Below are 6395 nucleotides of genomic sequence, written 5' to 3'. Positions count from 1 at the left end.
GAATTTGCTGCTCCGCCCTGAAATTTGAAAATTAAGAACAGGCTCTTCTTTTGCCCTATATTTCTTCCATCTTTCTCCAGATTGCCAGTAGTTGCAGCAACCACTTTTAGTTTCAGTGGGAAGGTATTAAAACAATCATGGTAGGACTCACACTGACTGCAATCACTCTCAGACAGATTGACAAGAGTTTGCGGTCTAATTTATAAACAGAGCCAGATTGCCAACATGCTGCAATCAGTCTGAGTCTCAGTGCTATATTGCTAAATAAGTGCCTGTCATTTTGCACATTTGAATAATCTTGCAGCAATTACTTCACTGTCTATGGAGGAATTTATAAATTTGTGTTTCAGATCTATGCTGTTGTGTGAATAGAAGTTGTTTAACATAAATTTCTTTGTGATTTCCACTGATTTCTCGCAGTTCATTGAATTATCATAATGAGATTTCCTGTTTTTGCAAACTTTCATGTAACTGACAATAATTTTGGCAGCTAGTAAGTGATAATAGTTGAATTGTTGCATTTGATATTTAGCATAGACCTCCCTCCATAACTAAATGCAATCACAAATTTATTGATATAAAACATTTTGAGATATTTGAATAAATTGTTGAAGACGGTAAAAAGTAATGCAAAAATGAAGCATAAACAGCAAAACTGACATTTTGGATGTTCGCTAGAACTTTCTTGATCTCCAAACCACATCTCTCTTGCAAAGCATTCAATCCAACACAATAAAAGATCAACTGCCAGTCTGGCTGCAGTCGAGTTAAGCTCAGAAGGGGTGGAGGAAGACAATGGGGGAAGAGGAAAAGCACCGATGTGCACCAGCCGTGACATCAGCATGAGACAACTTTTATTCATTTGGCCATTTTGCAAGGCTCTCCCAGACTTGACCTTCACTTCCTCTCTGTGGTCATCAGAGTGGCTCAGCTTTGCCCAAATAAGCCACAGCAAACTGTTATCTCCAGGGTAAGGTGTGTATTCGGAACTCCCCGAGGCCATCAGGAAGGAAGATATGATTTGTCAAGATGTTTCCTCATTCGTGTGTTGTCTTTCAAAGCTGAACTTGTGCTCACTACTGAGTCAATACAGCAGTGGGTGTGAACTGACAGAAAATGAGGAGAGACACAACAGCAGATGAAGCAACACCTCTTAGATTAACACTGAAAACCTGCTCCTGCTGTTTTCCTTTCCTCCAAAGTGGGAACAACGACGTGTAGTGTGCATGTGCAGTTGTGAGGTGTTTGTTGTTTTTATGAGTCAGACAGACTTACTACTCGTCTTCACAGATAATATCTAATTTTATTTACCATGTTACCAGGTCCACACAGAGCTCCAGCGGCTGTTTTCAATCTTCAACGAGTCAAAACAGAGCTATCGGTTTGGGAAACACCGGCGGCCCCTCTTGACTATGATATTTCCCCTCCACCCAAGGTCTGCTCTGTCTGCTCATTTTCAGATAAACACTCAATTCCAACATGATTCAGCTGTTCCTTCTGACATAAACTCTTATCTCTCGCTGTTCCCCCCTCTCTCTTTCATAATTGTCTCCATCCCTTCGCTCCCACGCTGATTGTTTTCATTCTGCCAGGGTCTGAGGTGCCCTGGGAGTTGATGTGCCGGAGTTATTGTCCAGCTTATGCACACACACACTCATAGTTACAGCATCACTGTGTGGTCACTCCTGGAAATAAGCAGACAATAGCAGGGAAATGTCATGGGTAGTGTTGTGCTCACGTTTTGAAAAATGAACATTTCCAACTCCCTGGCAGTGACTCCATGGGATCTTTCATTAGTTGTGACCTTAGTCATGAAGTCAAAAGGATTAAAGAGGTCTGCCGCAATTTGTGTTACCATGACATCAGCAAAAACATCACAGCAGGATATCCAATATGTTTTACAGGATATCCAATATGTTTACAAGGCTGCCAAGTTTCATTTATCAATGGGAGTCAGACGGTAGGGGCTGGGAGTGGTGTGTGTGCATGGGGAGGTGTTGGAGCTTTGCAGTACTTTAACTGCAAAATTGTGAGCAAAATTCGACCTTAGTGTGATTTAATATAAAACTGTGACTGTGCTGAAAAGTAAAGACTGTGATACACCAGCAGGATACCATCTCTGCATAAAGTCATGAATAATTTATAGAGTAACCACTGCTGTGCCATGTTGCTTTCTTGCACAGGATCCTTTTAGGTCACCCTGTGAAGATGTAGGTATTTCATAAAATTAGAAAATGATATTACCCTCTTAAAGAGGTTTCCGAAGGGGTCACCAGAGCAGATAGATCCCTGTGGTTATTATGCTCTCTCTAACACAACTTTCCCATTATAGGAAAGTCATTATGAGACTGTAGGGTGGCTTGTTCCCCCTGAGGCAAGGTTTAGGTTGTGTCTCAGAATGACAGTTTCTGGATTTTTCATGTAAGTCTAACGTGTTATCACTACACAGTAATCAAATGCACTCAATTAGCTTATCAAAATCAGATGGTTTGCCAGTTTGCAGGTCAGAATGGAGATGTTTGGCCATAATACACATTATCATGTCTGGAGGAAACTAAATACAACATATCAGCACAAGAACTGTGAAGCACGGTGGTGGAGAGATCCAGATTTGGGCCTGTTTTTGCAGCGACTGGGCACCTAGCAGGCACTGAGTTGACCATGAACACATCTGTATAACAGAGCTGAAGCAGCTAAAGCTTCACCAATATTAGGTCATGCACCAGGACAATGATCCCAAGCACAGCAGCGAATCTACAACAGAATGTCTGAAAGAAAACAATGCAGGTGACATTATGGATCAGTCAAAATCCAGATACCTACCTTACTGAAATGCTGTGGCTGGACCTTTAGAGAGCTGCACATACACAAACCTCTATAAACTGAAGAAAGGACAAGAAAGAAAGTAGAGTGTGCCAAAAGTCCTCCACAGTGATATGAGAGTCATGCAGAAAGTGATTACTTCAAGTTACTGCTGCTACGGGTGGTTCAACAAGCTACTGAATCACAGGTTGTAGATGGAAAACACTGAAATAAGTGAAGTATTTGCTATGTGAGTCAAAATAATTGTGAAAAACTAATACTTTACATCTTCTTCAAAATCAGTTCAAACAGTAACAAACAATGAGAAGAAGCTCATTGCCCACCATAAAGAAGGTGTTAAAGTATGAGAAAATATATTAATTCCAATACAGGTGGTGGCTGTATGTAGACAGGTGCAAGCAAGTTGTGTGCAATGTAAATAGTTTGAATGGGCCTCTTTCAGACATCCAGTAGAAAAGCTGCAATAAGATCCAAATGATTACATCTTCCAATCCATAAACATTTTCAGTATTACACTTGGATTCTGAGCTTTTTGGATAGCAAGACTGCAACCTCTGCCTAAAAACAATTGATCTCACGATCCAGGAGAAAATTAATTTCTGAATTATCATGTCAGAATCTGTTGAAATGCTTCATTGCTCTCCAGCGTGACCTTAGACCCACCTCAGTGATTCAGCTTCTTGGCCCATTAGGCAAGCACACCTATTAGTCCATGGTGATGAAAGAAAGAGCAGATGCATCAATAAGAAAAAAGACTGAAGTAAACAAAAGACTAGATGATGTAGCTGGTTTTCCCCTTTCCAGCACAAAGCCTAGTACAGTATATCATGGATTCCATGGGTCTGAGTCAAACGTACCCCCTCCTCTCCCCTCACCCAGTGGACTCTCCCAACAACCCAGCCGTTTGTTGCTGTTGAGAGGGAAGTGATGTCAGTGAATTACAAGTCGACACAGTGGGGGGAACCCGAGAGGATGCACCCAGCCAGAACCCTGCCTATATGATGTCAGAGACTGTGTGTGTGTCAGACATCAGCCCACACTACTGTGGAACAGACAGAGGGTATTATGGTACTGGGCTCCTGTCTGTCTCCCTACATTGCTGAGTGATTATATTCTACACAGTAACTGCTATACATATTGCTACGCTGACAACATTGTGTGTGTGTGTGTGTGTGTGTGTGTGTGTGTGTGTGTGTGTGTGTGTGTGTGTGTGTGCACTTCTCAGAACTGATTAATAAAAGCATCTGATTTTCTGCTTTTGTGTCAGAATGACATTCCTGCGGCCTCATCTCTGTTGCAATCTATGATTGAGGTTTTTGTGGTCATGTTTTAGCATGAGTCTTATCCGTAACCAAGTTTCATCCCAGCTGCATGTGGTCACCTTAAACTGACGCATTGTACGTAAGAATAATGTGTGTCACCTAACCATGGTGTTGCTTTCTCACATATCCAGTACATAAACCGATAACATTTCTATAGCTTCCACTGTCGAGAAGAGAAAGAAAGGGTTTAAAATGTTATAAGTAGGATAATATTAACAGGCATACTGTGAAATGGTGGTGTTAGTCTACATGGGTTTTTGTACTGTTAAATTAATTTAAAAAAAATCTATGGATTAATTCATCTTGACTTATTCATGAAGTAAAATCAGGCATCCCAGACACAGACTGCATTAAAAACATGCAGGCATAGATAAATGGCTGAAACTATTGCTAATGCGTAATGATTAGCAAAACAAATCATGACAAACACCTGTAAGGTAAATTTAAATGTAACGAATGAACAGATACTTAAATCGCTAAAAAGTGTTGATGAAGTATGTTGATGAAGCCGTTTATGTACAAGATGGGGGTGGGATCACATCAGGGATCGCCTCTGAGCTCCTTCTTGCTTGTGATGGTGATGGACAGGCTGGCTGATGAGTTCAGGAAGGAGTCTTCGTGGACTATGATGTTTGCAGATGGTATTGTGATCTGTAGTGAGAGTAGGGAGGAGGTGGAGGAGAGCAGAGGAATGAAAAAAAATACATGTGAAAGAATGAGAGGGAGGCAGGTAGGAAAGTGAAGTTGTAAAGAGCAGAGGGCCTTAAGGTAGATGAGTTTAAATTACAGGGAACAACGGGCAGTGCACACGAGAGGTGAAGAAGAGAACGCAGGCAGGGTGGAGTAGGTGGAGACAAGTGTTAGGGCTGATATGTGACAGAGGGATAGCAACAAGAGCGAAAGGGAAGGTTCACAAGATGGTAGTGAGACCTGCATAACAAAAACTTAAGACTTAAGTCAGATTGAGATCCTTTGAAATTTCATGTTCCAATAAGCCAAAATTCCTCCAAAAGGATATGAAAGAGTTCTTTTTCAGATTGCAGTTATTGATGCAAAGGGTGGCACAACCACCCATTAGGTTTATGGGGCAATGAGTTTTTCACCTAGGACTAGGTAGGTTTGGATTGCTTTTTTTTGCCCTAATAAATACAATCATAATTTGACAGCTGCATTTTGTGTTTAATCACCTTATTTTTGTCTAATATTGAAATTTGTTTGATGATCTGAAATATTAGGAGTGATAGAAAGGCATGTCACTTCTAATATAGGAAGGATGCTGTCTTTCTCAGTATGCCATCTCTCTCTTTTTTTTTTTTACCCCCATACAGTTATTCCCTAATTTCAAGAAACCTCCTGGAAATGACATCACTCAGTCAGGTCACCCACAAGCTGAGCAGCCCATATGTTTCTATGGTTGGTCTAAGAGCCTCTTGTTGTCTGTCAGTAGGCTTGCCAACACTCAAGAGATCAAAGATGTGCTTGTCAGACGCATTCCTCTCCCTATCTATCACGATAAAGCCTGCAATTAGGTATTCCCACCTTCCCTCCTCCCTCTCTCTTTCGTCTTTTTTCTTCCTCTGTGTCAGACAGACATCTCCATTCATCTGCTGCTAAGAGAGCTGTATCCTGACAGGCTCTGGCCATTGTACCAAACATTACCCAATTATCCATGTGTGTGTGGTACGATCTAATCGCACAGCAACAATGGTTGTTTTGTGCTGCCGTATCCAGGCATAACCATGAACTGTTATTGAAGCCATCATTCAATAGATACACAGCCCTTCTGTTTTCTTTGAGACATGCAGCACAGATAATGAGGAGGAGGAGAGCTGCCTCGCCTAGTAAAGTGACACCTTTATTTTAGGTCTGGAGGAAGCTGCAGTTTAACAGCAGTAAAGGTTGTCATCAGTGAGAAACTCACCCTTAATCAGCATCCAAGAAATGCTTTTCATCCAAGTGCTTGAAACAAATTGGTAAGGTGCTTTGCTGACAGTGAGATTGTTTTTTGATTTTAAATGATTAGTTGCAGCTTGGAAAAATAAAAAAGGTTCTGTGGCGCAGTGGTTAATGTAGTCAGCCTAGGTTTAAACGATCCCCAGTTCAACACCTGGAAGAGACACGAGCGGACTCCTGCTAGCAAACTGCTAGTGCTGGTCCCAAGCTCAGATATACAGGAAGGATATCTGGTCAAAGATTGTTTGCAGTGTGGTTCTTGAGGAATTACTTCTATTAAAGTGGGTTTCCTTTTTT

Source organism: Maylandia zebra, linkage group LG16 (genome assembly GCF_041146795.1).
Source record: "Maylandia zebra isolate NMK-2024a linkage group LG16, Mzebra_GT3a, whole genome shotgun sequence".
NCBI lineage: Eukaryota > Metazoa > Chordata > Actinopteri > Cichliformes > Cichlidae > Maylandia > Maylandia zebra.
Note: the sequence above shows the minus strand (reverse complement) of the source record.